The following is an 18408-nucleotide window of genomic DNA, read 5'->3' on the forward strand; positions in this document are numbered from 1 at the left end:
CCCAAAAATGTTCCATTGGCGATAATCTGGAGACATTGCTGGCCACAGCAACACACGAATGTGATTATTCTTCAAAAAATCATTGAAATGTGTGCCACGTGACAACGGGCGTTGTCCTGCTGAAAAACGTGGTCAAAATGATGCCTTCGGAGAAACGGGAGAACGAGTGGAGCCAGAATTTCGTTCCTATACCTTTTTGCATTTAGGTTACCTTCAATAATTGTCAGATCGGTGCGTTCCTGGTAGGTTATTCCGTCCGATACAATAATTCCGCCACCCTCAAACAGATCCGTTTCCTGTACGCACGCATCAGAAAAATCATGCATTGTACCTCCGGTAGACACTGGCTTTGCCATCGCTAAATGTCAAGTTGAATTTCTATTCATCGGTAAAAAGGACTTGTCTCCATGTTAGCCTATTCCATCGAATCCGTACCCGAGTCCATTCAAGTCGTGACATCCTTTGACGTTGCGTAAGGATAGGTCCCTTCAACGGACGATGAGCTCTTAGGCAAACTTGATGCAGTCGGTTACAAACTGTTAGAGAATAAAGCATGTTTTTGTTTCTTCCATGAGTTTGTCGTGCTGTTTGTGACAAGTTTACAAATCGATTCCGGAGATGAATAATGCGGATGTGACTGATTTGCCGTAACTTCGTTTCACGTTGCCTGCAACCTCGGGGACGATTATTTGTCGTGCCAGTCTCTCTAAGACGAGTCTTAAGCCTTTCAATATTCATTCTAGAGACATTGGGATGATTTGCAACCTGTATTAGAGTCATTTTTGCTGCCAAAAACACAATAGCTCGTTCTCTCTCATTATGACGTAGACGTGGCATTGACTTACGTGTAACTTTTTCAATTTTTTAATGCGACCTTTTGTTAACAATAGTGCTCGACACATTTAATGACCAAGAGGACAACTCCATTCCATCTTGATACAGGTAAATGTTTGAAAAAATGCTTCGTCTTCGAATTTTAACAAATTAGTAAATGATAGATAAATCATTCAGGTCACTAGTTTTAATCTTGAAAATATTATAAATTAATATATGTAAATTCTTTTAATTAAAAACCAGGGTAACGTTTCTATTTTTGCCTAGTAAACATTTATTTATATCAGACAATGCACGCACGTGGACGATGGTACTTATACCGGCTTTAAGAATGTGGCGCTTGGATTGTCAATGATAAAGTTAACTGGTCTGTATGTAGTTTTACTATCATATCTTTTTAACAACTCAGTACTCTTTGTCGATTTTGTTTTATTCTGGTACAAAACCTCTGATATAAATAGACTTTTGAAAATAATACAAAGTAGACTGTCTATTAAGTCTGTAATAGTATATAGATTTTTAGGTTGTATACCAGCTGGCCTTCGCACTAAAGTTCTTTCATCTTCATCGTTTTCTTTTTCGAAATACCCTTGAAAAAAATTCAGCCAGTGTTCAGCCTTCTTTTTATCAGTACTTACATAACACATTTTACAATCTCTTTCATCATATAATTCGGATGGGGGAATTTGGATTTTCATTTCGACTTCATATGACAAGAAATTCTTCTTTGCTGACTCTGATATATCTTTTTCACGATTTTCACGTTCTTGTCTGACATTTGAGTTGGCTTTGTTCCTCACTAAATTTTAGCTCCTTTCGACATAATTAAACATAGCACCTCTTGAAGCTTTGCGCAAACTATGCGCCTGTGTGCACTCTACAAGACCTTTATAGTCTTACCCCGCGACATCCCTCATTGTTTTTTCCAGAGGCTATGGAATAGGCAAATTCCAGTTGTTTTTCCCAAATTTTTTTTGAAATTCCGAGCCCTAGTTTCAGTTTTTGGACAAAGCGCAACTCGAAACCTTGCGCAAACCATGCGCCTGTTTCTCCTCTACAACACCTATATAGCTATACCCCGTGACACTCCACATTATTTTTTTCTCTAGAAGCCATTGAATAGGTGTAATACCACCAATTAATGCATGGTACGTCACATCCGGTTGCATACGAAAATAGGTAGAAAAAATATTCCCTGGAATTTGACAGTTGTAGGTAATTAATTCATCATTTTATTGCAGTAAAACATTTCTGGGTCATAAACATATATATGTATCTTGGGTATTTCAAAGCATCATTTTTTTTTATTTTGGGTTTCTGTAGAATATTTTGGAAACTTGAGGTTGCATGGTTACTAAAGCTTGTACACAGGTTATATAAGGGGGGAAATTTGATTGGTTAACTGACAGTTATGGTTATTTTCTTATATGCAATGAAATTTTATGTGAATTTTCTTCTATAGTACTGGACAGGATAAAACTTTACTCATCCCAAGTATTTTTTTAATTTGAAACAAAGATAAATTCTGCACAATTTTTGAAAAGTGCAAATTTTAAAAAGACTAAAAGGGGAAAATCAATGGTGGTATTATACCTAATATGGGGTGCTGTATATGCACCTTTGACCTTGTGAGTACTCTCATGTGTTAAAATTTCTTGCTATTCAAGTGAAATAGTACAAATAATGAAATATTCTGAGTGGATTGAGTCTCCAAAACATATTTTATGAGAACATTTCCTTGAAATTGAACTCTACCATGAATATTAGTTAACAGAACAAGCCATACTTCACGGTGTTTTGGGGAGCTTTTTCTCCTTTTTGTCTTATATTCTGCTATATTAGAAAGTTTTCTCTCAGAAATATTTTAATAAATATATAATTATAAGTAAATGTGATTATTTTTTAAAGCAGTACCAACAAATTATTCACTAATAGAGAAGCTTTTTATGTCCCTCTCTGGAACGCAGCGTAAATTTAAGTTTTACGTAAGGACTTATTAAAACCTCCAGTAAACTTTTATATGGATTGTTCATTCTGCTTGAATACTTCAATTACTCAATGTAATTTATTATAACATTTCTATCATAAATGAGTGAAAGTTACTTCATTATTTTTAATTATTGGCCTGAAAAGTTGAAATTTTGAGGAAATGACATCTATAAATGGACCAAAAGAGACCTTATCAAGATGACAAAGGATCCATTAGTGGTATTTATCATCCTAAAGTCATCTTTTGTATCAAATTCAACTGTTTGTAGACAGATGAGATAAATATTTAATCATTATTGGTCCACACTATATTCTATCATGATGCGGCTTGGTTTGGATTTTTCGAAGAAATTTTGCACGAATCGCTGAAGATGTCGTCGTACATTATACTAGATTTTTCTCAAATATTGAAATGATTATGACAAAACATGACAGGAATGCTTGAAAAAAACAGTATTACAAAGGAAAAATGCCTTTCAGTTTATTGAATAAAAATGTCTTCTTCAGGTGTAATACCACCAAATCATGGCACGTCACATCCGGTTGCATACAAAAATAGGTCGAAAAAAATATTCCCTTGAATTTGACAGTTGTAGGTAATTAATCCATCATTTTATTGCAGTAAAATATTTCTGGGTCATAAACATATACATGTATATTGGGTATTTCAAAGAATCATTATTGTTTTATTTGGGGTTTCTATAGAATATTTTGGAAACTTGAGGTTGCATGGTTACTAAAGCTTGTACACAGGTTAAATAAGGGGCAAATTTGATTGGTTAACTGACAGTGATAGTTATTTTCTTATATGCAATGAAATGTTATGTTAATTTTTTAATTTGAAACAAAGATAAATTCTCCACATTTTTTTTGAAAACTGCAAATTTAAAAAAAAAAAAGAAAAGAAAATCAATGGAGGTATTACACCAATAGGCCAACCCCCTCTGTTTTTTCCTATTTTTTTTAACTTTTGAGCCCTAGTTTCAGATTTTTTAACATAGCGCCATTCGATACCTTGCGCAAAAGATGCGCATGTTTCTTCTCTACAAGACCTATATAGTCCTATCCCGTGACACCCCTCATTATTTTTCTCTAGAACCCATAGAATATATAGGCCAACCCCCCTGTTTTTAACAATTTTTTTCCAAATTTTGAGCTCTAGTTTCAGATTTTTGAACATAGCGCCCTTCAATACCTTGCGCAAGAGAAGCGCCTGTTTCTCCTCTACAAGACCTATATAGTCATACCCCGTGACACCCCTCAAAATTTTTCTCTAGAAGCCATTGAATAGGCCAACCCCATGTTTTTAACAATTTTATTTTCAAATTTTGAGCTCTAGTTTCAGATTTTTGAACATAACGCCCTTCAATATCTTGCGCAAAAGATGCGCTTGTTTCTCCTCTACAAGACCTATATAGTATTACCCCGTGACACCCCTCATTATTTTTCTGTAGAAGCCATGGAATAGACCAACCTCCCTGTTTTTAACAATTTTTTTTTCAAATTTTGAGCTCTAGTTTCAGATTTTTGAACATAGCGCCTTTCGAAACCTTGCGCAAGAGATGCGCCTGTTTCTCTTCTACAAGACCTATATTGTCATACCCCGTGACACTCCTCATTATTTTTCTGTAGAAGCCATGGAATAGGCCAACCCCCCTGTTTTTAACATTTTTTTTCAAATTTGAGCTCTAGTTTCAGATTTCTGAACATAGTGCCCATCGATACCTTGCGCAAAAGATGAGCCTGCTTCTCTTCTGCAAGACCTATATAGTCATACCCCGTGACACCCCTCATTATTTTTCCCTAGAAGCCATGGAATAGACCAACCCCCCTGTTTTTAACAATTTTTTTTTTCAAATTTTGAGCTCTAGTTTCAGATTTTTTAACATAGCGCCCTTCAATACCTTGCGCAAAAGATGCGCCTGTTTCTCCTCTACAAGACCTATATAGTCATACCCCGTGACAACCCTTATTATTTTTCTCTAGAAGCTATGCAATAGGCCAATCCCCCTGTTTTTAACACTTTTTTTTCAAATTTTGAGCTCTAGTTTCAGATTTTTGAACATAGCGCCCTTCGATACCCTGCTCAAAAGATGCGCCTGTTTCTCCTCTAAAAGACCTATATAGACATACCCCGTGACACCCCTCATTATTTTTCTCTAAAAACCATGGAATAGGCCAACCCCCCTGTTTTTAACAATTTTTTTTCAAATTTTGAGCTTTAGTTTCAGATTTTTGAACATATCGCCCTTCGATATCCTGCGCAAGAGATGCGCCTGTTTCTCATCTACAAGACCTATATAGTCATACCCTGTGACACCCCTCATTTTTTTTTTCTCTAGAAACCATGGAATAGGCCAACCCCCTTGTTTTTAACAATTTTTTTTCAAATTTTGAGCTCTAGTTTCAGATTTTTGAACATAGCGCCTTTCGATACCTCGCACAAGAGATGCGCTTGTTTCTCCTCTACAAGACCTATATAGTCATACCCCGTGACACCTCTCATTATTTTTCTCTAGAAGCCATGGAATAGGCCAACCCCCCTGTTTTTAACACTTTTTTTTCAAATTTTGAGCTCTAGTTTCAGATTTTTGAACATAGCGCCCTTCGATACTTTGGGCAAAAGATGCGCCTGTTTCTCCTCTACAAGACCTATATAGACATACCCCGTGACACCCCTCATTATTTTTCTGTAGAAGCCATGGAATAGGCCAACCCCCCTGTTTTTAACATTTTTTTTTCAAATTTTGAGCTCTAGTTTCAGATTTTTGAACATAGCGCCCTTCGATACCTTGCGCAAAAGATGCGCCTGTTTCTCCTCTACAAGACCTATATAGTCATACCCCGTGACACTCCTCATTATTTTTCTCTAGAAGCCATGGAATAGGCCAACCCTCCTGTTTTGAAAACTTTTTTTTCAAATTTTGAGCTCTAGTTTCAGATCTTTGAACAGAGCCCTCTTCGATACCTTGCGCAAAAGATGCGCCTGTTTCTCCTCTACAAGACCTATATAGACATACCCCGTGACACTCCTCATTATTTTTCTCTAGAAACCATGGAATAGGCCAACCCCCTGTTTTTAACAATTTTTTCAAATTTTGAGCTCTAGTTTCAGATTTTTGAACATAGCGCCCTTCGATACCTTGCGCAAGAGATGCGCCTGTTTCTCCTCTACAAGACCTACATAGTCATACCCCGTGACACCCCTCATTATTTTTCTCTAGAAGCCATGGAATAGGCCAACCCCCCTGTTTTTAACAATTTTTTTCAAATTTTGAGCTCTAGTTTCAGATTTTTGAACATAGCGCCTTTCGAAACCTTGCGCAAGAGATGCGCCTGTTTCTCCTCTACAAGACCTATATTGTCATACCCCGTGACACCCCTCATTATTTTTCTGTAGAAGCCATGGAATAGGCCAACCCCCCTGTTTTTAACATTTTTTTTCAAATTTGAGCTCTAGTTTCAGATTTTTGAACATAGCGCACTTCGATACCTTGCGCAAAAGATACGCCTGTTTCTCTCCTACAAGACCTATATAGTCATACCCCGTGACACCCCTCATTATTTTTCCCTAGAAGCATTAAATAGGCCAACCCCCTGTTTTTAACAATTTTTTTTTTCAAATTGTGAGCTCTAGTTACAGATTTTTGAACATAGCGCCCTTCGATACCTTGCGCAAAAGATGCACCTGTTTCTCCTCTACAAGACCTATATAGACATACCCCGTGACACCCCTCATTATTTTTCTCTATAAACCATTGACCCCTCATTATTTTTCTCTAGAAACCATGGAATAGGCCAACCCCCCTGTTTTTCATATTTTTTTCAAATTTTGAGCTCTAGTTTCAGATTTTTGAACATAGCGCCCTTCGATACCTTGCGCAAGAGATGCGCCTGTTTCTCCTCTACAAGACCTATATAGTCATACCCCGTGACATCCTTCATTATTTTTCTCTAGAAGCCATGGAATAGGCCAACCCCCCTGTTTTTAACATTTTTTTTTCAAATTTTGAGCTCAAGTTTCAGATTTTTGAACATAGCGCCCTTCGATACCTTGCGCAAAAGATGTGCCTGTTTCTCCTCTACAAGACCTATATAGACATACCCCGTGACACTCCTCATTATTTTTTTCTAGAAACCATGGAATAGGCCAACCCCCCTGTTTTTAACATTTTTTTCAAATTTTGAGCTCTAGTTTCAGATTTTTGAACATAGCGCCCTTCGATATCTTGCGCAAAAGATGCGCCTGTTTCTCCTCTACAAGACCTATATAGTCATACCCCGTGACACCCCTCATTATTTTTCTGTGGAAGCCATGGAATAGGCCAACCCCCCTGTTTTTAACAATTTTTTTTTCAAATTTTGAGCTCTAGTTTCAGATTTTTGAACATAGCGCCCTTCGATACCTTGCGCAAAAGATGCGCCTGTTTCTCCTCTACAAGGCCTATATAGTAATACCCCGTGACACTCCTCATTATTTTTTCTAGAAGCCATGGAATAGGCCAACCCCCCTGTTTTTAACATTTTTTTTTCAAATTTTGAGCTCAAGTTTCAGATTTTTGAACATAGCGCCCTTCGATACCTTGCGCAAAAGATGCGCCTGTTTCTCCTCTACAAGACCTATATAGACATACCCCGTGACATTCCTCATTATTTTTCTCTAGAAACAAAGGAATAGGCCAACCCCCCTGTTTTTAACAATTTTTTTCAAATTTTGAGCTCTAGTTTCAGATTTTTGAACATAGCGCACTTCGATACCTTGCGCAAAAGATACGCCTGTTTCTCTCCTACAAGACCTATATAGTCATACCCCGTGACACCCCTCATTATTTTTCCCTAGAAGCATTGAATAGGCCAACCCCCCTGTTTTTAACATTTTTTTTCAAATTTTGAGCTCTAGTTACAGATTTTTGAACATAGCGCCCTTCGATACCTTGCGCAAAAGATGCACCTGTTTCTCCTCTACAAGACCTATATAGACATACCCCGTGACACCCCTCATTATTTTTCTCTAGAAACCATGGACCCCTCATTATTTTTCTCTAGAAACCATGGAATAGGCCAACCCCCCTGTTTTTCATATTTTTTTCAAATTTTGAGCTGTAGTTTCAGATTTTTGAACATAGCGCCCTTCGATACCTTGCGCAAGAGATGCGCCTGTTTTTCCTCTACAAGACCTATATAGTCATACCCCGTGATATCCTTCATTATTTTTCTCTAGAAGCCATGGAATAGGCCAACCCCCTGTTTTTAATATTTTTTTTTTCACATTTTGAGCTCTAGTTTCAGATTTTTTTTGAACATAGCGCCCTTCGATACCTTGCGCAAAAGATGCGCCTGTTTCTCCTCTACAAGACCTATATAGTCATACCCCGTGACACTCCTCATTATTTTTCTCTAGAAGCCATGGAATAGGCCAACCCCCCTGTTTTTAACACTTTTTTTTCAAATTTTGAGCTCTAGTTTCAGATTTTTTAACATAGCGCCCTTCGATACCTTGCGCAAAAGATGCGCCTGTTTCTCCTCTAAAAGACCTATATAGACATACCCCGTGACATTCCTCATTATTTTTCTCTAGAAACAAAGGAATAGGCCAACCCCCCTGTTTTTAACATTTTTTTTTAAATTTTGAGCTCTAGTTTCAGATTTTTGAACATAGCGCCCTTCGATACCTTGCGCAAAAGATGCGCCTGTTTTTCCTCTAAAAGACCTTTAAAGACATACCCCGTGACATTCCTCATTATTTTTCTCTAGAAACAAAGGAAAAGGCCAACCCCACTGTTTTTAACAATTTTTTTCAAATTTTGAGCTCTAGTTTCAGATTTTTGAACATAGCGCCCTTCGAAACCTTGCGCAAGAGATGCGCCTGTTTCTCTTCTACAAGACCTATATAGTCATACCCCGTGACACCCCTCATTATTTTTCTCTAGAAGCCATGGAATAGGCCATACCCCCTGTTTTTAACAAATTTTTTCACATTTTAAGCTCTAGTTTCAGATTTTTGAACATAGCGCCCTTCGATACCTTGCGCAAAAGATGCGCCTGTTTCTCCTCTACAAGACCTATATAGTCATACCTCGTGACACTCCTCATTATTTTTCTCTAGAAGCCATGGAAAAGGCCAACCCCCCTGTTTTTAACACTTTTTTTTCAAATTTTGAGCTCTAGTTTCAGATTTTTGAACATAGCGCCCTTCGATACCTTGCGCAAAAGATGCGCCTGTTTCTCCTCTAAAAGACCTATATAGACATACCCCGTGACATTCCTCATTATTTTTCTCTAGAAACAAAGGAATAGGCCAACCCCCCTGTTTTTAACAAAAAATTTTTAAATTTTGAGCTCTAGTTTCAGATTTTTGAACATAGCGCCCTTCGATACCTTGCTCAAAAGATGCGCCTGTTTCACCTCTAAAAGACCTATAAAGACATACCCCGTGACATTCCTCATTATTTTTCTCTAGAAACAAAGGAATAGGCCAACCCCCCTGTTTTTAACAATTTTTTCAAATTTTGAGCTCTAGTTTCAGATTTTTGAACATAGCGCCCTTCGAAACCTTGCGCAAGAGATGCGCCTGTTTCTCTTCTACAAGACCTATATTGTCATACCCCGTGACATCCCTCATTATTTTTCTTTAGAAGCCATTGAATAGGCCAACCCCCCTGTTTTTAACATTTTTTTTCAAATTTTGAGCTCTAGTTTCAGATTTTTGAACAAAGCGCCCTTCGATACCTTGCGCAAAACATGCGCCTGTTTCTCTTCTACAAGACCTATATAATCATACCCCGTGACACCCCTCATTATTTTTCCCTAGAAGCAATTGAATAGGCCAACCCCCTGTTTTTAACAATTTTTTTTTTCAAATTTTGAGCTCTAGTTTCAGATTTTTGAACATAGCGCCCTTCAATACCTTGCGCAAAAGATGCGCCTGTTTCTCCTCTACAAGACCTATATAGTCATACCCCGTGACACCCCTCATTATTTTTCTCTAGAAGCCATGGAATAGGCCATTTCCCCTGTTTTTAACAAAAAATTTTCAAATTTTGAGCTCTTGTTTCAGATTTTTGAACATAGCGCCCTTCGATACCTTGCGCAAAAGATGCGCCTGTTTCTCCTCTACAAGACCTATATAGTCATACCCCGTGACACCCCTCATTATTTTTCTCAAGAAGCCATGGAATAGGCCAACCCCCATTTCTGCAAATGTGTATCTTAGTTCAATTAAACAATGACATCAAAGGTGCTGTATTTTACAGGGAAGGACTTCTTTTACATACGTACTAAATGGAAGTGGGTGCATTGGTGGTTTTACACCTACAAATAATCCGTTGACAGATGCAGATTTACTGTGGTACTGAATATTAGACTAAAAAGAGATGTTACTTGTTTTATCAATGGATGGGATAAATACCATTTCATGATAGAGTTGAAATTGCAATATTTGGACGGAATTTCTGCCTGTTTAAATATTTTTCATTTAACGGCCGTTGCTGTCTTATTCATTTTTTCGGTTTTTAGATATATCGCCTTATTGTTCGCTGGCTTATTGTTCGCTAGTTATTGCTCGCTAGCTTCAGCCTGGTCATTAAAATTAGAAAGATCATAATATTATTATATAGAACATGCGTACTAAGTTTCAAGTTGATTGGACTTCAACTTCATCAAAAACTACCTTGACCAAAAACATTAACCTGAAACGGAACAGACGGATGAACGGAAGAACGAACGGACGCACAAACCGAAAAACATAATGTCCATAAATGGGACATAAAAAAAGTACTGAAATTGAATGAAGGTCTGGTAAATCTCAATGAGACCATAACAGGCATATCTAAATAAAGTTCCCTGAAGTCAAAAACAACTTCCCCCACCTGAGATCTATTTCCACTACTTCTGCAATATTGTATTTATCAATAATAATATAAATGTAAATTGTATGTATGTAAATTAAAAACGATCAGGGTAAACTTATCAATCCTTTAAATAAACTTATTTTAAAAGGTTACCAATTGAACACTGTAAATAGATCTTTGAATATTGTTTTAATTGGTATAAATATTAAATTTGTTATCAGTAACTTAAAACCATACTACATATTATTGTTATACACACCAAGGTACTACAATCTGTTGATACCTATGATTTGGCATTGCACAAGGTCATGTCTTTCTCTGACTGTTAATAACGTCTTTAAACTAAGTCTATTGGATGTTGGATGTGTACTGATTGCTATTTTAGTCTTAGATGCATGATTTTTTTTATTAGTTGTTATTGGCTTTATACTAGCTGACAGTAACTGCGATTACTCTCAGATCTGTACTTTGTGTCCTTTTTTTGTTTATTAAGGATGTATAAATACCCTGCCACGTCCGGTCTGTGCCTCTGTTAGATGTTTTTTTCCTGTTTTTATCGATCTGATATGTTAAGCCCTTCTCAACTGATTTTCATAGTTTGTTCTTATGTTGTGCTGTAACAAAACTGTCCCAGGTTAAGGGGAGGGTTGAGCGCTCACAAACATGTTTAACCCCGCCACATACTGTATGTGACTGTCCCAAGTTAGGAGCCTGTAGTTCAGTCGTTGTCGTTTGTTGATGTCTGTCATATTTGTTTTTTGTTTTATTGTGTTGTAAATTAGGCCGTTATTTTTCTCAATTGAACTCTTTCATATATTTCGTGTGAAGGCCTAGTATACCTGACTATACTGTATGTTTTTTTTTCTCATTGTTGAAGGTGGTACGGTTGCCTACATTGTATAAATAACTGCTTACAGCTACTTCATTTGAACTTTGGGGATGGTTGTCACATTGGCAATCATACCACATCTCCTTATTAAAAATGTTGAGGGGGTTGAAATTTGTATTTCTTAGGAAAGTTCATCCCAGGTCACCCAATTTTAATTGGATATTTTCACATTTTGCTGTACCCTTGGATTTGTGTTTAGAGCCAACCAGAGCTTACTGCCTGTTGATGGGTAGTTGAAGACCGTATTGTGAGCTCTATGTGTCTTTTTGTGTTTTGCATATGGTGATTTGGTGATGTCTTCATGCCATTGTCTCATTACTTTGTATAGACAGCTTATAAGTCAACCTTATCTATCAAAGACGACAAATGATGGCCAAAGCTCTCTTGGGCTTTTGTATAGTCAGGGGAGAAACAAGATATAAACTGACTTGGCTTGGTTTAAACATGTATATTTAGTAAACTCGAATATATTCTAGTCAAATTAATATTTTAAGACAACAAAAAATATAAAAGTGTAAAAAAAAATGTTTTTAATAAATGTTGAAAATATTATTAGGGCCCCGCCGAATGGCAGCGCCCTATAGTGATCAGGCTGTCCGTCCGTCCGTCCGTCCGTCTGTTCGTCCGTCCCTAACAAATTGTGTCCACTCTATATCTAGAGAACCGTTACAATTTCAAAGTTTATACTTGATATGTATATTAACCAACACCAGAGGGTGTGTCATAATGTATGTACAAATTCCTAGGTCAAGGGTCAAAGTCAAAAACTTTGGTTTCAGTTGAGAACCCCATGTCCTATGGTAAAGATCGTGTCCGCTCTATATCTAGAGAACCGTTATGATTTCAAAGTTTATACTTGACATGTATATTAACCAACACCAGAGGTGTGTCATAATTTATGTACAACTTCCTAGGTCAAAGGTCAAGGTCAAAAACTTTGGTTTCAGTTGACAACCCATGTCCTATGGTAATGATACAATTTTTTAATGCACATTATTCACAGCGGGGCCCACAGAGATGGCTCCCATCTCAATGATATCTAGTTGTGTTTGTGAGTGGCCGTGGATAAAGGCATGTTTTATGGTCTGGGTTAAAAAAAGTATTAACTTCGGGTACAAATCCCTGCCCCACCCCAGAGAATCAAATGGTTGCTTTCTTGGGAACAATAGAGATTGAAGATGTTGAGAATGAATATCAGATAATATTTTTCGTTCTGCGGCGACGTTAAAGGAACACCAATCAGTCAATCGATCTTTATGACTATGGCTTCAGTTGTGTAATATTCCTTGTTGTAAAAGTTCCTTTTCTGCTTTGTGTAGACTTATTAAAACTTTGAATAGATCTACGAAAACTAATGAACGGTCATGTGTGGTTTTGCAATTTTATACGCCTACCGATGTCTAGATATGATACGATGCTACCGGACATAGAAAAAACTGTCCCTTTTTCATGGAAAATTAAACTGTTACAGTATATTAAAGAATACAAAACTGGCTCTATTTTCTGTAAATACAAATAAAAAGCTGACATGGGTTTAACTAAAGCTAGAAATCCCAATCTCCCGACATCAATTCATTTAAAAAGACCACATATAGATATAAGAAGATGTGGTATGAGTGCCAACGAGACAACTCTCCATCCAAGTCACAATTTGTAAAAGAAAAACCATTAAAAGTCAAAGTACGGTCTTCAACATGGAGTTTTGGCTCACACCGAACAGCAAACTACAAAGGGCCCCAAAATGACCAGTGCAAAACCATTCTAACGGGAAAACCAACGGTTTAATCTATATACTAAACGAGAAACGAGAACACATATGAACCACATCAACAAACGACAACTACTGAACATCAGGTTCCTGACTTAGGACAGTTGCAAACAAATGCAGTGGGTTTAAACGTTTTAATAGGTACCAAATTCATCCTTACCCTAAACAATAGTGTATTAATTTATATGACATTAAAATTTAACGTTGAAGGGCTAAACTTGCATTGAGCATTGTTTAGGCCCTAAAATAGAAAATAAAGAGATGTGGAGTAGATGTGCATGGGACAACATCGCACACAATACATAGAAAAAATGAAAATTATCAATGAACAGGCCTAGGGCTTTTATTCCAGTTCTTCATCTTGAAAGTAGCCAGAGGGTCTTCAACGAGGCAACGAACCATTCATACCCTAAAAACAACAGCCACACACCTGACTATGTGGATTACAATGTTTTGCTTTATCCTACATATGTCTTTTGATGTTGTCCCTAAATACTAAAAGTCTTACACTGAATCTATATATTTTGATATATTGTCGAAAAAATAAATAAAACAAAACTTGCGTTTTAGATTAAGAGAGGGTCCGAAAAAAACGTTCAGAATGCACGATTTTGCTTCATTTTTTCCAGATCTTTTGGGGGCCTTGAGCCCTAGACCCCCCGCCCAAAATATATTTTGCTTCACTTGTAATAGAGGCTAGTTACGACCCTGTCTTATCACTTTAGATCAACCTTTCTAAACTTAAAAGTAAAGATCACGCTCCCTTATTGTTCAGATTGATAAAGACTTTTGCATCCATCGACATTAACTTCGATTTAAATACTATAGATCTGATAACTGCTGTGCATGTATACCTTAAGGACTGGGCTAGTTTTCTTATCAGTTTTAAAAGTAGTAACCTCCCTTGATAATGTGATGTTGTAATCAATCTATCTATTTGTACCATACTTATATAATATTATATTGTACAATTTAAATTTATGATTCGTTGAATATTTAAATATAATATTTTTTTTTAGTAAAGATATAAACAAGGTAATTTGAAAGGCTTTGATTCATTTATCACCGTAGTTCAATTCATAAGTCAGGCGGTCTATTTTGTCTACATTATGTTGAAAGAACACCGGGGTGTTTACATTGGCATTATTTACTATCAATGACTGTGAAACAAGAAAGGAAAACATTGTACATTATAAAACGAGAATAATTAAAATTACATTCAAAATTCATCTTTAGTGAAATCAAAAACGAAAAACGGAAACACTTTTTATTTTCATTTTGGTTTTAGAGAAATCAAAAACAAAAAATGAAAACACTTTCGTTTTCCGTTTTGGTTTTAGAGAAATCAAAAACGAAAAACGAAAACACTTTTGTTTTTCGTTTTGGCTTTTGAAAAATCAAAAACGAAAAATGAAATCACTCTCGTTTTTTGTTTTTTGTTTTTGATATTTCAAAATGAAAAACGAATGGACGCAAATATACACGGACCATACAGTCAAGGGTCTAACTTAAATAAGTTATTAGAGAAAAATAACATACATGTCGTTATTGTGGGCTAAAATATCAAAAAACTGTGATAACATATGTATGTTACATGTTTCAAAGAGGCAATATACATCCTTTACTTTGTTAAATTGTAAAATACAAGTTCTATTGGTATTATAATTGTCTTTATGTATACTAAACTTTAGAAAGATATAACAGTTTATCATTTGCCAATCAATTATAGTACACCTATGTTATTACAGAAAAATACATGCCTGTAATAAATAACTAAAGGGTGCACGTGTTATTAAAACTTCTCTACATCTCTTCAAAGCCATTTCTCTGACATATATCACAATGTATTTTAATTTATTGTAAGAAATAATGGTTCACAAACTAAAATGCAATTTTTAGATGTGTTGGTATTCAAAGGCCCAAGATTTAGAGAAACAGGAATCTTAGACCTCACGATATTCCGAAAAAAGACTGAAAATTATCAGTACTTAGAAAGGTCCTCATGCCACCCATCCTCTACTTTCAGAGGCATAATTAAAGGAGAAATGCTTCGCTTTACGAGATGTACGAACGATCCAGTAGATTTGCAAACACAATATGCGTTATTTTCTGAACGCCTTATTAAAAGGGGATATCCAAAAAATGAAATTAAAACTGTTATGCAGGAAATGACTGCAAAACGAAGAAATGACACATTAATGGTAAAACCCAAATCAGTATTACAGTCGCCTCCCCTGGTATTCTCCAGTGTTTTCAAGACAGAAATCACAAATAAAGAACAATATCTTAAAACACTGGGATAAATTAAAGGATGACGAAGAGGCATAACTTTTATTTGATAAAAGACCTCTTTTTGCTTTCCGTAGGCATAAAAACTTGAAAGACACAGTAACATCAGCAACTCTGTGTAATTAACATGTTGCAGATTATGAAAATAGATTCTATACTATGTTTGTTAAATAGAAAAAGAGTATAGAAAAGAATTAGTCAAACAGATCATGAGCTGTCGAGCCCCTAATAAAAATTACAGTATTTATATAATAAGTGTCGCTGTGCAATGGCTTGGGCTCCTGACGATGGACATGGCCATGGTCAGTTAGCTAATTCTAATTGGTCTAAATAGATGTTCGAAACACCTTGTGATCTATGGAGTTGGGTGCTGGGATAGGATGTGACAACGATTCATTGAAATAAAAAAAATGGATAATTACCACGTGAATCACTGTTTACATTTTACTCGGAAGAAATTGTTCCGAGTATTCTTTATTTTGATTGGCTAATTTGTTACCCGGATACAGGACGCTCTTATATATTTCTTTGTTTCGGGATTCGCGGTACAATTGGATTTTTTTAGTCTATGGTTGATACTATTTCTTCCATACTAAAATTGGTATTGTTTGAAATTTCTTTTGTTTATATTGTCCTTAATATGTAGTGGTATTATTTTTATTTTTTGTATGATTTTGTGATGTTTATTATATTATGTACTAATATTTTTAATTTTATATTGCAGGTAAGGGACTCTTTTCAGTGAGTATTGTTCACACTGTTGGGTGCTGTTTCTTTTCATATGAGATATTGTTTCTTGTATGGAGAAAAGTTTATGTTCAGGGTTGATATTGTTTCTTCCTTGCTTGCTTTAGTTTTTGCTTGATATTATTTCTTGCATGCTAGATTTACAAGCTTATATTGTATATTGTTTAAATGTTATTTTAAACTAATTTGTTTAAAAATCTTTGTTCAGCACAGTTGTTTGTTTTTTGGCGGCCGTTGGCTTGGCGGCTAGCTCATATGTTTATTCGATCTGTTTGGCTTATTATATTTAATTATTTCTAATGGCTTGGCGCTATATTTGCTTATTAACATTAACAATATTTGTGACTGTCAGTGGTATAGTCGAGTCTTTATCCTGTGCTGTGAAATATATTTGTTTGTCTTGTTTATATATTTCGCCGTAATAAAATTGAGTAACTTTGATTTATTTTGTGAGAAGCCTGGTAATTTGCTTATCGGATGACTTTGGAGGTCAACTCGATAATTTATTAGATGGCGTCTAGACTAAAATACACACGAAACGAAGCTACGTATTTTCATGCCCGTGCCCTGTTAAATTGTTTATTTTAGACTTTTAATAGTTTGGATAAATGTTTTACATTGTTATTAATCAAATATGAGAATTTGATTAAAATAGGTGAACATAAATTTGACAGCTAGTGTCCCTTTAAGATCATCTCATTTACAGTATCATAGAGTAAAAACAGAAATGTGTTTAAAAACATACCTGAAAGTTGACATAATTTCTCTGATATTTAGAACTTCTAAATTTCAAAGCCTCACAAAAACCTTTGCAAGGCACATGGCACTCTATGAGAAGTCCATATAACCACTTCAGTAGTTCCATGTCAAATGCCAGTTTAGGAAACTTTGTGGTTGACGGCCAAAGTCTGTACTTCACCAGTGTTACAGCTTCTGGTCCACATTTGCAAAACTGGATGTTGCGTTTATACTGTCTTCCTAAAAAGATAAACAAATAATTTTTACTATGCTAATGCATAAATTTCATAAAACTAGTGTAAATGCTATATTTTGCTGCTTATGTTTTTTTTTAAAATAAATATGCGTCTTAATATCAGAAACTGATCACCCGATCCTGCAATGTTAGCCAGTAATAGTGGAGATCTATTAGTAAAATTAGTCTGCTAGTAGTACTAATAACAGTATACTTTTATACTGCACAGTATAGATGTTAGAAGTGGTAGAACTAACAACGTACAATATATACATATTACTCAGTACAAACACGGACCTTTTCCGGGATATTACGGTTGTAGTATTTCAGTTACGTTGTTACCACTAATAAGGTTAACAACGTACTTGTTATATTACCCAAAACAACGACGGAAACAACTTCCGCGGTAAGCGACTGCTTATGTCGGTTTCTGAAACAACACAAATTTAATTAGAGTAATATTACGATATCAGTAGTTATAAGCGACAGCTTTTATATATAGTTAAAAATAACCCTTATCTTTTTTTTGAACGAATGGTTGCTATTCTAAAAATAGATATAGGAAGATGTGGTATGAGTGCCAATGAGACAACTCTCCATCCAAGTAACAATTTATAAAAGTAAACCATTATAGGTCAAGGTACGGCCTTCAACACGGAGCATTGGCTTACACCGAACAGCAAGCTATAAAGGGCCCCAAAAATTACTAGTGTAAAACCATTCAAACGGGAAAACCAACGGTCTAATCTATATAAAACACTAGTAGCAAGATTTCAGTCTGAAACGGTCATTTTGGTCTGATCAAGTCTTAATCGACTGAATTTACCGCTAGGGAAAAACGTTAAGACTTTTTAAGACTTTCAGACGCTGTTCAGATATGTCGTGTTCAGTCCGTTCATTCATGTCAAGATAAACAAGACAGAAGGCTCTAGCTGTTAAACAAGATATGTTAAGACAGTTTTAGACGAATTCAGACCAAACATAAAAAGTAATGTTCAAAATTTTCAGATCGGGTTAAGATCCGTTTAGTGTGTCAGAATGATATTAGGAGTTACGCCCCTTCATGTGG

At 35.9% G+C, this 18408-nt stretch overlaps 1 long non-coding RNA gene across 15 annotated transcripts; it reads right to left on the reverse strand.

The window, feature by feature from the left end:
• Positions 1-4182: 4182 nt before the first annotated feature.
• LOC127715397 (uncharacterized) lies at positions 4183-10079 on the reverse strand. 15 transcript variants are annotated; one of them, XR_007988392.1, is made up of 7 exons: positions 9769-10079; positions 9377-9414; positions 8603-9201; positions 7775-7893; positions 5894-6334; positions 5500-5717; positions 5282-5322 (listed from the first exon to the last, which is right to left on the reverse strand). It is a non-coding gene; the product is annotated as an uncharacterized LOC127715397 (long non-coding RNA). The 15 variants fall into 15 exon arrangements; XR_007988380.1 differs by having other exon boundaries at positions 9377-9552; positions 9731-10079; XR_007988389.1 differs by lacking the exon at positions 5282-5322 and adding an exon at positions 4183-4195 and having other exon boundaries at positions 5615-5717; positions 9377-10079.
• Positions 10080-18408: the final 8329 nt, after the last annotated feature.

Source organism: Mytilus californianus, unplaced genomic scaffold (assembly GCF_021869535.1).
Source record: "Mytilus californianus isolate M0D057914Y unplaced genomic scaffold, xbMytCali1.0.p SCAF_9, whole genome shotgun sequence".
NCBI lineage: Eukaryota > Metazoa > Mollusca > Bivalvia > Mytilida > Mytilidae > Mytilus > Mytilus californianus.